Source organism: Rosa rugosa, chromosome 7, assembly GCF_958449725.1.
Source record: "Rosa rugosa chromosome 7, drRosRugo1.1, whole genome shotgun sequence".
Classification (NCBI taxonomy): domain Eukaryota; kingdom Viridiplantae; phylum Streptophyta; class Magnoliopsida; order Rosales; family Rosaceae; genus Rosa; species Rosa rugosa.
Window position 1 is genome coordinate 22,098,327 of NC_084826.1, and position 16,569 is coordinate 22,114,895.

At 39.1% G+C, this 16,569-nt stretch overlaps 1 pseudogene; it reads left to right on the top strand.

The window, feature by feature from the left end:
* The first annotated feature begins 6,416 nt into the window (after positions 1-6,416).
* On the top strand, positions 6,417-9,700 carry LOC133721649 (outer envelope pore protein 16-3, chloroplastic/mitochondrial-like; annotated as a pseudogene).
* Positions 9,701-16,569: the final 6,869 nt, after the last annotated feature.

The following is a 16,569-nucleotide window of genomic DNA, read 5'->3' on the forward strand; positions in this document are numbered from 1 at the left end:
CTTGTAATTATGCTTCTTTTTCTTTTTTCTTTTTTCTATTTGGCAAGTCAATCATGAATTAAACATCATTATACAATAAACCAATTTTTCTCGTGAATGTCATTGCTGATTAGAAGGAAAAAAAAAAAAAAAAAAACCGATGGCCAGGATGGAGTGCAATCTGTCAAATGTTCTGCAATTAGCGTGGCAAAGTTTAGAGCTCAGATGAAAAATCACGATGTAACTAGGTTTGGGGATTTAGGTATGTCATCATGACTGCTATACAAAACTGAAGAAGATATAAGCATATCACCTAAACTAAAGGAGATCCAAAACCTCTCACATTTGATTAAGCAAAGTTGATTCAAGATACTATTCTCAGTGACATAAAGCATTTTGTAGAGTGATAATATGACTAAAATCAAAATGAAATCAAAGCGTCAATAATTTCAAAAGGGTGCGGCTACTATTGCCACCCTACCAAATGCTTAATTTCAAAAATTCACCAACGGTGTCTGGACACTTAGGGGACTTTCAGAATAATACCTGAACTTACAAAGTTATCAATGTGATACCTACGACCAATTTCCGTCACGGGGCCGTTAAATTTTGCACGTGAGTCACGGAAATTGGTCGTAGGTACGACGTTGATACGAAAAAATGAGTCCAGGTATCACATTGATAACTTTGTAAGTTCATGTATCATTCTGAAAGTCCCTTAAGTATCCAGACACCGTTGGTGAATTTTTCCCAATTTTACACGTGCGATGCACGTGAGTCACTTAATGAAGACAAAAGGACCGATTTACCCTCAAATTCTTTCTTTTCTTTTCTTTTTTTCTTTATTCTTCTTTCTTTCTTTCTTTCTTTCTTCTTCTTACCAGAAAAGAAGACAAAAAGACCGCTTTACCCTCAAAAGTTTGTTTTTTTTTTTTCCCTTTTTTTTTTTCTTTATTCTTCTTTCTTTCTTTCTTTCTTCTTCTTCCCCTGATTTGAATCATCAAGATTCAAATCATCTTGCTCGTCCGATTCCCACAGCCGATTGCCGATCAAACACCGGCGCTGCGTCTCAATCCACCTTCATGCACCACAGATGTTTCTGGTTCCCCCAACTTCAAATCCTATAGCAAATTGAAATTGTGCATTGAGGCTTCACCGCTCACTCCGAGTTCATCCTTGCCGCCGCCGCCAATGACTTGACCACCACCACTCTCGTTCTCTCCTCTGACCCCCTTTTATACACCATTGATCAGAAACTCGGACCCCGCCAGCCCCCCACTCTCTAATCACAGCTCCAATCCCACCCCTCCAATCGACGGCCTTGCTAGGCCAGTCGTATCCAAGCCGGTCCTGCATGTCGTAGAATTGAATGGCGGTGTGGGCGACGAGCCGGATGCTACGGTCCCTGGGGCCTTTGGTGGTGCAAACCTTGTTGTAGCGGTCCTTCCAGCCGGTGGCCCTTAGAATGTGGCCTTGAGCCTCCACGATTTCACTAGTGGTGGAGGAAGAAGCAGTCCTTATCCCCAAACCCAATCGAGAAGCAGCGGAGGACTACGTTGTTGTGCGGTGGTGGAGGTTGTTATGGCTCTCCCCCATTTTTCTTCCTGCATATTCGATGGTGGGCTCTCCAAAAGCGGTGGTGTTGGCAAGGAGAGAAGGAGAGAATAAAGAAACCAAAAAAGAAGAAGACGAAAGAAAGAAAAAAGAAGAATAAAGAAAGAAAAAAAGAAAGAAAAGAAAAGGGAAAAAAAAACTTTTGAGGGTAAAGCGGTCTTTTTGTCTTCATTAAGTGACTCACGTGCATCGCACGTGCAAAATTTAATGGCTCCGTGACAAAAATTGGTCCTAGGTACGACGTTGATACGAAAAAATGAGTTCAGGTATCACATTGATAACTTTGTAAGTTCAGGTATCATTCTGAAAGTCTCTAAGTGTCTAGACACCATTGGTGAATTTTTCCCTGCAAAATTTAACAACTCCGTGACGGAAATTGGTCTTAGGTATCACATTGATACGAAAAAATGAGTCCAGGTATCACATTGATAACTTTGTAAGTTCAGGTATCATTCTGAAAGTCCCCTAAGTGTCCAGACACCGTTGGTGAATTTTTCCCTATTTGATATGCTAATTGTTGATTGGGTTATGTAGAAGGTATGCGCATTACAATTTACGTCTTAGATTGGTCTATACACTTTTCCCTACTATGTACTAATGCTAGCTTTAATTATGTATTGGGAAGTAATTTTTTTTTTTTGAAGAGTATTGGGAAGTTTTTTTTTTTTTTTTTGAGGAAAAAAAGAACTTGTATTATTGAAACATACGATTACAATCGTAAATGAGGGCATCCAGAACAAACTCTGGAGCGTTTGAGAACCATTCAATATGGGTATTAGCATCAAAACCATAACTTGCAAACCTGTGGGCTACTCTATTGGAGGTTCGATAAGCATGTTGTATCCCAATCGAAGGCAACTGATGAAGAAGTGCCTTGATATCGTCCACTAAGTTGCCTAAAGGTGTGAAATCCTCACCCTCCTCACAAATAGCCTTTATAGCCAAGAGACAATCACTTTGAACAATAACATTCGTTACTGTCATGGCTTGCAACAATTCTAGCCCATGTTTAATTGCAAGAAGTTTCACATGCATTGCATAAGTGACATACTCTTTATGATAAGCAAATCCAGCAATGAATTCACCCTTTTTATTCCGCAAGACACCTCCGACCCCTCCATGAGTTGCTGACTGTAGAAATGCTCCATCTGTGTTCAATTTTAGCATCCCTGCTATAGGTGGGCGCCAAGGTTGATTGCCTTTAAGTCAAGGAGAAGCCTGACTTCTAGTAGCCTTGTTTATGCGGCTATACTCTTCAAACCTGGCCATAGTACTAGCAACAATAGCAGGAGCAGCAATAGCATAATCATTCCAAAACTTCTCATTTCTATTTTTCCACAAACCCCATAATATCATCAACAACTTAGCAAAGTCATCAGACAAAGAAATCGCATGTTCAAGCATCCATTCCTTAAACATAAAAGAAGGAGAAATAGGCAGTTGCATAGAAAATGGAGGGGATGTGAGGATTTCCCTTGCCACAGAACAACCACAAAAAACATGACTCACAGTTTCATACCGATGAGGACAAAGTAAGCAACGCATTTCACCAGAATATCCCCTTTTGCTCAAACAATCTCTTGTGGGAAGTATATTATGACAAGCTCTCCAAAGGCAAATTGAAACCTTACCTGGAACCTTGGCTTTCCACAAGGTTTTCCATAGCATGCTAAATGGATCCCCAAGAGAGGTAGAGGAAAGAGAGCTCCCTATCACAAAATCTCGAGCAACCCAATATGCAGACTTTACTGAAAAGAAACCCTTTCGATCAAGCTTCCATGTTAAACGATCTCGAGTATGACGAAAACTCAAAGGAATGCATAATATAGCTGACTGAACCTCCTCAGAAAATAAATCTTGAAGAAGTTCTCTCTTCCAAGTTTTTCTTTCCAAATGAATAAGATCAGAGACCGAATGAATATTGCAATGGCTAGGCTGATGAAGATTATGGCTGGGAACATTAGGGATCCAATCATCATTCCAAATATTTAGATCCCTACCCGACCCAACCTGCCAAAGTAAACCAGCCTTAAGGACCGGGCGTGCATCCATAATGCTTCTCCATGCAAAAGAGGGAGCCTCTCCCATATTAGCCTCTAAAAAAGAGCAGTCTGGATAGTAACGAGCCTTATACAATCTGGCAATAAGAGAAGTAGGGTTATGAAGTAACCTCCAACCTTGTTTAGCCAGCATCGAAAGATTATAAGCATGCAGGTTCTTAAAACCCATTCCACCTTCAGCTTTAGTTAAACACATTCGGTCCCAAGACCGCCAATGTATTTTTCTGTGCTCCTCAGAACCACCCCAAAAGAATTGAGCACAAAGTTGATGCATATCATCACACAGAGACTTAGGTAACATGTAGCAGTTCATAATATACAAAGGGATAACAGTAGCAACTGCTTTAATTAAAATCTCCTTACCAGCAGCACTAAGAATCTTGGTGCGCCAACTAATAAGTTTCTTAGTCAATCTCTCCTTAAGGTATGCAAACATAGCTGTCTTTGATCTCCCCACATGAAGAGGTAAACCCAAATATCGACCATGTTCTTCAACACATGTAACCCCCAAGATAGCTGTTAGTGAAGCTTTCAATTCCAGATGCACATTTTTACTGAATGCAACACTACTCTTCTCTAAGTTAATTCGCTGGCCCGAAGCACGCTCATAAATATTGAGAATATTTTTCACCTGAACACATTCCTCTGCAGAAGCTTCCCCAAAAAGAAAACTGTCATCAGCAAAAAGGAGATGGTGTATCACAGGTGCCCCAGGACACATCACCAAACCTTTCAATAAACCCTGAGTCACCGAATCCGAAATCACTGCAGATAATCCTTCAGCACATAGAATAAACAAATATGGGGATAAAGGATCTCCCTGCCGAATGCCTCTAGAAGGGATGATATAACCTGTAGGAGTTCCATTCATTAAAACAGAATAACGAACAGATTTAATAGAACAGAGCACAATATCAATCCATTTTCTAGCAAATCCCATTTTTGATAGCATAGCTTCAAGAAAGCCCCATTCTAATCGATCATAAGCCTTACTGATGTCAAGCTTGAGCGAAAAAAAACCTTCGCTTTGGTTGCGTAATTTATGCATGAAATGTGCTGCTTCAGAAGCTACCAGAGTGTTGTCTGATATTAGACGACTCGGAACAAATCCACTTTGCAGGGGAGATACTATAGTAGGTAGAAGAAGTTTAAGCCTGTTTGCAAGAACCTTAGAAGCGATCCTGTAAACAACATTACATAATGCTATTGGCCGAAAATTTGAAACCAATTTGGGTTCTTTTACCTTTGGGATCAGTGTAAGGTGCGTGAAATTACTTTCAGAATCCAACTGCCCAATTTGAAGAAAAGTCCTCACTGCTAGGCATACATCATGATGAACGACATTCCAATACCTCTGAAAAAAAGCTGGTGACATACCATCCGGACCAGGTGATTTGGAAGGATGCATTTGAAACAATGCTTTCTTTATCTCTTCATCAGAATAATCAGCCAAAAGGGAATTGTTCATATCATCTGAAATACACGGATTGACCTTATCAAGTACAAAATTAATTGCCTCCTGATCAGTGCCTTCAGCTTGAAATATGGTTCCATAATAATCAAGTAAAGCATTGGAAATCAACTCTGGACTCGTTTGCCATTGACTTGAAGCATTTGATATACCCTTTATCTGATTACGACTTTGTCTATTAGAAGCCTTTCGGTGGAAGAAAGCAGAGTTCCTATCACCTTCCTTCAACCACAGGACTCGGGACCTCTGTTTCCTATAAGCCTCATCCAAGGACAGTAACTCATTATACCTAACCTGCAATGCACGCTGTTGCTCAAACTGATCTGGAGCATAAGGTAACCTCAAACTGTATATGCATTTATGAAAATCAATGAGGATAATGTTTTCAATCCATAATTTTTTTTTGAATTTTCTATGTTTGTTTGCTTTTCATTATTCTCATTATGTTTATGTTAAAATGTTAGATTTTTGAATCGGCCATGGAAAGGAACCACATTCACGACCTTGTAAGTTGCCGCCCCAAATTAAAACCAAAGAAATCGCAAAAAGAAACGAGCCAAGGATCTCAATCGAGGTTCAAAAGGTTGCAGGACGAGTACATGACATACCCTTCAAGCTTGGAATGGAGAGAAACTGAGAATTTTGCATGCAAGATCGCCAACAAAAGACTGTGTGGTCACGACATCAATTTTGTTGTACTTGCATTTTTCAAATTTCTAGTGATTTTCTTTGTTTTCCATTTAATCGAAGTTTTGGAATTAATATTTCATTCATTGCTCTATTTATTATTTATTGGTGAGCCAAAAAAAAAAAATTTGTTAACATAATTTAGTTAAAAAATAAAAGTAATTATACTGCAGTAATTCCGTAGCAAAATAGAATTCCATAATTAAATCCCTTCACTTAAGAAAATACCTAAACAAATTCCACCACTTATATCCCTTCACTTCAACTCCCATGACCTCATAATCCCATCACCTTAAAATTCCATCACCTTGAAATTCTTTGAAACCTTCAAATCCCCTACCCAAACATTGCCTTACTTTTTAGTTCAGTTCAACTAACCCAAATTGCTACTGCTCCAACCAAACAACGCAGACACGCAGTAAAACTGAAAATTTGCTTCCTTTTTAGTACGTTCAACTGAGCCAAATGACGGCAAAAACAAATGCAAAATTTGAAGCATTGCTTACCGCATACAAGGCCGAGCAAGCAAACAGGTGCCAATGGGGCAAATAATACAAGGGCCCAATTTGAAAAGGGGTAAAACGGTCAATTTAATCTGGAGCAAACGACTTTCCATTTTGTAGCAGTTATTAGTCTTGGCTTCTCTTCTCCGTGTTGGAAGTGTAGATTGTCTCTCTCTCCCTCTCTCCCCGCCTCGAAGGTAAGTTGTTCTTCCCTGATGGGCTTCTGTTTCCGTTGGGCCTCGGTGATGGATATATATCGAACCTCTGTGATGGGCTTCTTCCCTGATGGGCTTCTGTGATGGATATATATATATTCCTTGATCACGATGATTTGCTTATGAAACCAATTTTATGCTTTGTTGAAACTGGATCTGCATTTTGTGTGTTACAGTTTTTGGGTTCGATGAGTTAAGAAAATTAGGGGTTTTGGGTATTTTTTTGTTTCATTGGATTCTTGCTCTTCTACTGGAATTGACTGCCAGAAAAAATGGCCTGTTCTGGGCAAAGTAGAGCTTTATTCATTCTCCTTGCGATTAGCAACTATTGCTTTCCCCTTCTTTTTTTTTTTAATGGAATTTAGATTTGTCTCCCAAATGCATTTGTTTGCTACTGTGGAAGATTTTTCATTAAGTAATGAAATTTTGGTGCTTAGAGGGAAATTATACTTCAAACGAACAGAGTCAAGATGAAAACACACTCTATGTTCTCATTTATGTATCTTTGGCTTGCAGTTTTGGTTAGGAGACAGTCATGGACGCGTTGGACCCCGCAGAGCGTAGGTATTTTGAGGATGAGGATACTCCTACTATGAAGACAATTAAGGGTGCAACAACTGGATTGGTTACCGGAACTAATTTTGGGACCATAGTTGCTACCTGGAATGATGTGCTTTGTGTTGAGAGAATTGTAGCTCTTCCAGGGCATATAGGGCCCTGAAGATGATGGGAAACTATGGGATGACATTTTCTGCAATTGGGGAGTTTACATCGGAGTAGAGCAGCTTGTGCAGCATTATGGGTTAAAGAGAGACTTTGTAAATGGAGCTGTCGGAGGTTTTGTTGCTGGATCAACTATTCTAGGTTAGAAAGGTGAAGATCCTTCTTTATGCCTAATTTTTCCAAACTTTTGATTCCTGCTGATATGAGTGGTTTTGACAGCAATGGTTACACATGTTCATAACTAAATGCTTCTTCAGATATCATCTCATTGAATATTCATATTTTTGTGTTGGTCAATTTGGGAAGTGTTCCCCAAAATAGGGTTTCTTCTTTAAATGAAAGATTTATGTTCAATTTTTATTGTCAGAGTAAGTCAAACCTTTTCTTGAGGGGTTATTGTTTTGAATTTTTTTTTTTTCACAGGTTTCAAGTAAAATCTTTACAAATGGTTTAGTTTGATTTAGTTTTAACCGGACAAGGCAGGTTCAAGGTGTTACTCTGGCACTATAGTATTGAGAGATGAATATTTCTTACATTTATGTTTGTCATACAGAAAGAAATGAAAGTGGCACATATTCTGACACTTATGCTGGTTACATATTCAAAACTTGTTTGATCCTGATACTAAATATCTATGAGATATCAGTTTCCTAAATAAAAAATGACACGTACGTTACTGCTAAAATTTGTTTGCCATTGTCTATTACAATGTCAGTCTGTCAGCTTTTCAGCTAGATGACTATAGAACATGAGAAGTGAGTACAGTATGTTTGTATGCACACACCCTTGATAATTAGATAAGTGAGGATGATGATGCTAGGTGTATTATGTGTGTTTGGTGCCTTTCCGTAACTACATGAATGATCTAGGTTATCTGTTTGTTCATGTCATACAAATGTCTGCGAGGCATAAGAACTATCTACTTTTACTGGAAGAAAAAGACTTCTGCAAGCAAACCATCTGCTGAAGCCTTTGGTTGTACTTGTTGTTTATGAATTGCGCAACTGCCACATGGCTGCTAGTGACTACTTTAGTACATAGATGCAGGATTTAATGGAACTTAGAGAATCATAGTAAGGTACTCTGATCGTAGTAAGTTCTCATCACCGTAATTAGATCGCCAAAGGTTACAGGATCTTCTGGTAAAGAAACTTATTTTATTAAGGTTTGAACTTACTAGATGCATAGTGTTTTTATTTGGTTTTAATCTTTTTTTTTTTTCCTATCCTATTATTGTTTTGTCACCAAGTCCATCACTTGAAACATTCTTTCTGGCTGCGATGACATGTAGACAGCCATTTATATTATCAAATCTTGTGTTAGCACTTGAGGATCAACAGCTCTTGTGGAAATTGTAGTTGATGGAAGCACACTGATGGCTCGACCGCCCTTTTGACTAGTTTCCACACTGCTTACCAAATCTTCTAGAGCTGATATGAGCCATTCAATGTACTTCCAACTGTCATCTCAAAAAAAAAAAGAATAGAAAAAAAAAAAACTTTTAGCTAGAGGTCCAACACTTATATTTATATGTTAAAGAGGGCTGCTGATCCTGTCCTTGTCTACTTGTTGAATTTGAAGAGCATATATTGAGTTTTTACCTGTCTGTTTCTAATTTATTAACCTAGTATCGTTGAGATAGATCAATTTCTTTTTAGTAACGATAAAGAGGATTAGTTTTTGAGACTATAAACATCCTTGTGTCTGGGAATCACACTATAAAGAATGCCTACTTACTTTCAGCCCATGTAGAAATACCCTGTAGATCTGCCATGTATGTGAAGAATTTGTACTTCATACCCAAGTATTGTTTTCCCGCAGAAATGCCATGTATATCTCCCATGCATGTGAAGAATTTGTACTTCATACCATTCCACTGAATGAGAATGTTTCATATATTAGTCGCTATTCAATTGGACTGTTGAGTATTCAGAGTTGACCGGCATATTACATGGTGATTCAAGACTTAAGATTGTAGTTTCTAAATTGACATTCAATGTGTTAAGAGGGAAGTTGTACTCATGAACCGGAAAATTTATTCAATTATACTAATGACAGTGCTGCCCATTTTATAGGAAGGAGCATTCCAACTGCAATTTCTGCTGGAGCAGCCTTGGCAGTCACTTACGCACTGATTGATGCTGGGGTCCAGACCACAAGAATTGATAATGGCAAGGAGTACTATCCTTATACCACCAAAAAAAGATCCACTGCTGATTCATAAACTCATCAATGTTTTGCTGTCGGGAAGATATTGGCGAGCTAATGAAAACAGCACTTTTTCTTGAACTGGCGGTATTTAGATGTAATTTATACTCTTTGCTTTCTTGCCCTGCTGTTTAGATTTAAGTTTTTGCTTGGATGGATGTTTTGAATAAATTTGTTATTTTATCCCACTGTTGTAATATTTTCATAGTATGTTGGTCATCAATCCCCAATATTTCTGGAGATGTAATCTTGCTCTTGGCTCTCTACCCTTGCTGTTTAGATTGAAGTTTTTGACCTTGGATGGTTGTTTTGAATAAATTTGTTAGTTTATCCGACTGTTGTAATATTTAACGTTGGTTATCAATCCCCAATATATTTCACTCCAAATCATAATTCCCAAAAAAAAAAAAAAATTTAAAATTAAAGTTGTTTACGTTCTCCAAGACGAGAAAAGATGATGTCAATTGGGAGGTTTCCATTGTCATCGGCATTTTCAGGGAAACCAGTCCTCTTTCTTTTCTTCTCCTCTCCCCTCTTCTCTCAGGCCATGTTTGGTTGGTGGAAAGGAAAGGAAATTGATTCGATTCCTTTCCTTTGGAAAAGTGTTTCCGGAGGAGGAGGAGGGGGGGGGAGGGAATCAATTTCCCTCACTTTTTCATTTCCTTTGGGAAAATGTTTCCCTTCCTTGGCTGTCCCAAACGCAGGAAAGGAAAGTGTTTCATTTCCCAATGCCCACTTTCCGGGAAACAAACATGGCCTCAGAGTGAGAGTTGAAACTGCGAAAGACCGAAATGGAGTGAAGGAGAAATTGAGTGAGCGGTCGGGTAGGTGGCCCAATTTGAAAAGGGGGTAAATTTAATATAGTGCAAACGAATTTCCATTATTTTGTAGGAGTACTAGGAGATGAGGCTTATCTATACTATTATTAAGAGAAAAGAGTTTGTCAGTCAAAACAGAATAAGTTTACTAAAATATCCCTCAAATATTAAAAAACATTTGAACTGAAATATTTGAGAAAGACAAAATAGTCAATTCACAAATAAAAGAAAAATAAAATAAATTTAACCAAAAAAATCAAAAATCAAAAACAAAATATGTGCAGCAATTTTCTCCACATTCTGTGGAATAACTTCCCACGTAATGGTTGGATTACAATAAAAAAGTTTTACATTTTCCAGACGTAGCCGCCCTCTTCTCTCTAAACTAGGGTTAGGGTTTTTGACTACGTAGCCTCTCTCTCACGTCAATGGCAATTGATGCAATGGTAGCACGCTTGGCCTCCTCCCTAGTGTTGGCTGATGGCAAGAATCCGGTGGACCTACGTCCATCCAAAGGACTAAGACAACCCGAAGCTTTCATGGTGGGAAAGTTGCTTACGGCGCGGGAATACTCCCATTGCTCTTTCCTTGGCATGTTCCGATCTGCATGGCGGATCAATGGCAGACTGAGCGTTGAAGAAGTTGGAGAAGATGACAGGGTTCTATTCACTTTCACAGATCCCTCTGATGTGGATAGGGTTTGGAAAGGTGGACCGTGGGGCTACAACAGAGCTCTTGTAGCACTAGCATCGTACGACGGTATCAGTCCGGCAAGCGAGATACCATTGAATAAATCATCTTACTGGATGACGCTGCAATGGGTACCACCGGCGTTCAGGTCTGAGCGTATTATGCGCCTGATCGGTAGCACTCTGGGAGATTTCAAGGAGATTGATCGTCCGGCTTTCCGGACCCGAGTCCTGCGCATCAGGGTCGAGATCGACTATGCAAAGCCTCTCTTGTTTCGTCGCCGCTTCTGGGTGGAAGATGAAGTTCAATTCATGGTGTAATTTCGGTACGATAAGTCGTTTGGCAGATGCGGTACCTGTGGCCTAGTTACCCACGTTGGCCTCCCTTGTTCAGGGCCAGATCTGGAAGAAGATAGTGGTACACCAGTTGGAGCGGTGGCGCAGCCCACGGCCTTGGAAATATTACGGGGACAGGAAAACCCTAATACCAGTAGGGTGGTGGTAAACAATCAAACCTTGATCTTCAAGGCCCAGATACCAAATAGCATACCGGAAGTTTTACTTCCCTAATCTGTGGTGGCCATGCGTTGTCAAAGACAGATGCAAATTAGAGAATTGAGAGAGCCAAGACTCAATGGAGATCCAATTACAGGACAAAGGCGAAGCAGGGAAAATGATGAGGTAGTTATTTCTCCAAAAAAACTACGCTTAAGTCTTGCTATTGGGAAGAAAAATTTGGATGCAGTGACTATGGGTTTATTGGAGGGACCTTCCAATAACAGGGATCGACCAAAGAGAAAAAGAGGACACCATGTTGGAAGTGTGAATAAACTGCCTTATGGAACAGCAGGAAAAGGAAAAAAGAAAGACGGTGAACATGAAAAGACAAAGAGCAAAAAGACCAACCTGATGCCGAGGTTGTTAGCTGCTGAGGAGCCTGGAACTAGTACTAGCTCTAACCCTAAGGGGAAAGAGATGGTACTTGCCTAAGGTACAAAATTTCAAGACATTCTAAACTTCAAGCCTTCTCAAGTGGGAGTGATTTCTATATACTTTCTAAGATGTTTCTATTGATATGTGTACCACAATTGAGTGCTGGCAGATTAGACTAGATGAATGATTTTGCCTTAGGAAGTGAGATTATTCTTGCTTAGTTTGTTGGCTTGCTGTTTCAGCGAGCGACCATTTAGACTTTAATGAGTTTAGGTGTGACTTAGATAGGACATCTGGTTTGTTCCGGCTCTTCTTATGTAAGTTCTGTACTTCTTTTAGACTCTGGCCTATTTGTTCATGGCTTTGGTATATAATAAAATCAAATCCTTTAAAAAAAAAAAAAAAACTTCCCACGTAATTATCCACACTCATAGGGTATGTTTGGAGTCTAGTATTATTTAACAAATTATATATAAGTTATTGACAAAATATGACTTAACAAATACATCCTTTAAAGATTGAATTAAACATACAAGGAGTAAATCTTACAAATAAAGACAATCTGCTCTCCATTTGCCACATGTCATGACTTAATTTACTTTTTTACCCTTAACTATTTATTTTGACTTCTAATCCCTTTATGTTACTTTTTTTTTTTTTCCTGAAAATAATCCTTTTATGTTACTTCTCAAAAGCGAAATATATATATATACCGTCACTTAATCGAATTCAAAAAAAAATTATACTGTCACTTAGAGCGTGAAGAATAGATCGAGTCTCATATCTCAGGCATGCATGACAAACGGTCGGCAGAGCCACCGGATGACGTCGAAGAAACGTCGAAAAACATAAAACTTGTCAGCTTCGATTCTCTCTCTACACCCAGCGACTGGACCAACTGAGGATGGAAGTGACACCATGGCGAGAAGACGAACCAATCAAAATCCCTAGCTTGGAGGGGAATTGTTAATGCAAGTCAACTTATCCTTGGTATGCGTTGGATAGTTGGTAATGGTAGAGCAATTAATCTTTGGCTATTCAATTGGGTGTTTGACTACCCTTTCCTTGAGCTAATTCCAAATAATATGCATCATACAATTAATACTGATGAAACAGTGGCAGGTTATATTTCTGATGGCACTTGGAATAGAGGTAAACTTCTTACTTCCCTTGCTCCACTTGATGTGAGTTTAGTAAACCAAATTATAGGAGTCCCAATTCCTTTTACGGACCAAGAATATGAGTTTGCCTGATGACCTTCTTCCAATGGAAATTTTACTATCAAGCATGCAACTTGGCTTTAACTTGGTAGTTTGGGAAAACATAGAAATACAAAACTGTTGAACAAACTCTGGAACTTAAACATACTGTCAAAGCCCAAAATCATTGGATGGTTGCTTGAACAAACTCTGGAACTTAAACATATTGTCAAAGTCCAAAATCATTGGATGGTTGCTCCTATGGGGTAGATTAAAGACTAGAGATCATTTGTCTCAATTTGGTTATATTGATGACAACTCCTGCCGATTATGTGACAATGACAATGAAACTGCTGACCATTTATTTGTTATTGTGAATTTTCTTCTACAATTTGGAGGCTCCCCCAAGTCCAATCTCCAATTGATTGGAAGGAAGGTCGTTTGAAGGTGTTTCAAGCAATGTTTCTTCATCAACCGTATGATAGTAAAGTCTTTGCAAAAGTTATTATAACCTGTTAGCAAATTTGGAAAGCAAGGAATATTGAAACTATATTCAAAGGAAAAGTAACTTTTCCTAATGAAGTTGTGGCAACCTCTGCTGCTAGTTTAAGTGATATGAGCATAGGCTCACAAAATCAGGAGTGAGCGCTGTCTCAAAACCTCCTTCCATGATTGTGTGGAGTCCTCCTCCTCTAAACTTTGTCAAATTAAACTTCAACAGTTCTAGAATACAAACTTCTGTTGCAGGTGGATTTGTTATTAGAGACTCTGCTGGAAAGCCACTGGTGGCAGCTGCTAAAGGCTTTGGATGTACCACTGTTCCGGTAGCTGAAGCATTAATGGCTTTGAGAAATGGTTTGATTGCAGCAAAGCAACATGGATTCACATATTTACAAGCTGAAGGAGATTCAAAACTGATTATTGATGCTGTGAAGGGCCGTATACACCCCCTTAGAGAATTTGCAAAGCTAATTCAAGACATTAGGCAGTTTTCTGCATAATTTTCGGCCATTAATTTCAATCCATGTTTTTAGTGAAGCACATTTTGTGACTGATGTTGTGGCAAGTCTAGGTAATAGATCTCTTGATATAATCTCGTGGACGAATAGTCAATCGAGAAATGTCTCCCCTGCTCTTTTGTTTGATGTTGTAAACATTGGATGCCCCAGAGGGTTCTATCTCTAACGATTGTCTTTTTGCGTAAAAAAAAAAAACTCATTTTTTAGTTCAAGTAACCTAAAATTGCTATCGCTCCAAATGCAGTAAAAAAGAATAAGTTTTTTCAGCTTAGGTAAAAAAGAGTAAGTTGCTTCCTTTTTTGTTCGACTAAGCCAAATCATGATAACAATAACAATGCAGTAAAAATTAAAATTGCCTTACTATCACTTCAAGTAGTATTCAACAAAACGATGCAGTAAAAGTTGAAATTCTCTTACTTTTTAGTTCAACTAACCCAAATTGCTATTGCCCAACCAAACAATGCAGTAAAACTGAAAATTTGCTTTCTTTTTAGTTCAACCGAGCCAAATGATAGCAAAAACAAATGCAAAATTTCCATTATTTAAATCAGGTCACGAAGTTGGTGTGGTGTGGCTTCTCAGAGTGACGATGAGAAGAAGACAAAGGAGATCTTCGTCAAAAGTTCTATCAAAAGCGCCCCCACCAAAAGGCACAAACCCCTCGCCCAAGCATCATAAACAAAGAGAGGAGATACAGTCTAGCAGAGGAGAGAGAGCTAGAGTCTAGGAGAGAGAGAGAGAGCCAGAGAGTATGGAGAAAGGAGAGGCGCCGCCCCTCATCCAAACCCCTGCACCGCTCACCCAAACCCCTTCCCCTTCCCCGCTCCCACAAAGCACTCCGCCCCTCACCCCTCCCCCAAACCCAAACCCAAATCCAAACCCAAACCCAGACCCAGCGCCTCCAAAGAATAAGACTCCCAAGAAGAAGAAGATGAGGCATTCACCTGGTTTCGTTGGTGCAAAGGTAAATTTCTGCTCTATGTATATATCTAAGAAGCACCGAAATGGGTACGAGTTTCCGGATACGATACGATCGGAAACGTGGAAACGGCAAATCTTAAATGTAATAGGAAACGGAAACGTGAAGGAAACGCCAATTAAATATATATATAATTAAAAAAAAAAATGAAACATAAACAAAGTACTAGTTTATGACAATCAAACATTATCAATCCAAAGGGTCGTTCCTGACCGAACTGGGTCTGGGTCTCCTCCGAGCAGAAGAGGAACGACCGAACTGCAATTGTCTAAGAGACGCGACCTCTCTCTCGATCTAGGTCTGTTGTTGTTGTTGTTGTTTTTTTTTTTTTTTTTTTTTTTTCATTTTTTGCAAGTAAAAAGTCAGTATTACCCCCACGTTTCCTATTTATTTACATTCTGGCGTTTCCACATTGGATACAGACGTTTCCAAACCGTTTCCAAATTCGGATACGCGTTTCCGACCCGTTTCCGGTTCCGAAACGGGAAACGCGGGCATCTTCGCGTTTCCGTGCATCATAGGTATATATTATATTCGTGAATATATATCGATCTTCTAGTGTTTTTTTTTTGTTTTTTTCATCTTCTAATTAATATCTTGGTATAATATATTTGCAGGTTGACCAAGTTTTTTGTTGTTCGATTTGTGGCTACACACTTCCACTCTACGACATGGAAGCGCACTATGAGACCTGTGCGGCGTTCTTGCAGTAGAGATCTATCGCGATCTATCGCTATATATAGTAGCTAATTTGAGTTTTAGAATAATGAAAATGAGTGAGCACTGATTTCAAGTCTGGATATATTTCTGATGATTTCTAGTTTTTGTTTTTGGTAGGCCCAGTTTCTGCTCTCCGAAATGATCGATCTGGTTTTGTTTTGGTTTTGGGGGCAGACGTAGACTGTAGTTGCCACCGGCTAATTAATTTCAGTTTTTGATTGTAAATCTCGCACTTAGAGTGATTCCCCGTAGCCTCTAGAGCGGTCTTAAATCCTCAAATTAAGGCATTGTCTAGGCCAATGGCGGATCCAGGATTGAAATCTTGGGCGGGCTTGGATTTCTTAAACAAAAAAATAATATATATTTTTTTGTTTAAGAAATCCAAGCCCGCCCAAGATTTCAATCCTGGATCCGCCATTGGCCTAGACAATGCCTTAATTTGAGGATTTAAGACCGCTCTAGAGGCTACGGGGAATCACTCTAAGTGTGACAGCGTCATTCTACCTGCGGATTGATCGAGTTATGTTGAGGGTATTTTTTTCAACTTCAAAGCGAAGTAAGACTGAAGTCTGTCGAACTTGTTACGACGTTGGTGAGAGGTGGAGATTCGGTGTTTAGTTTCACTCTATCTCTTAGAGTTTTGTGGTATGAAAATTATTGATGTGCCTTGACTGAAGAAGAAGTCTACGATGGATTCAGTACAAGTGATCATGGTATTGTTGGAGTTGATATTGATGCGACCTTGTTGATGT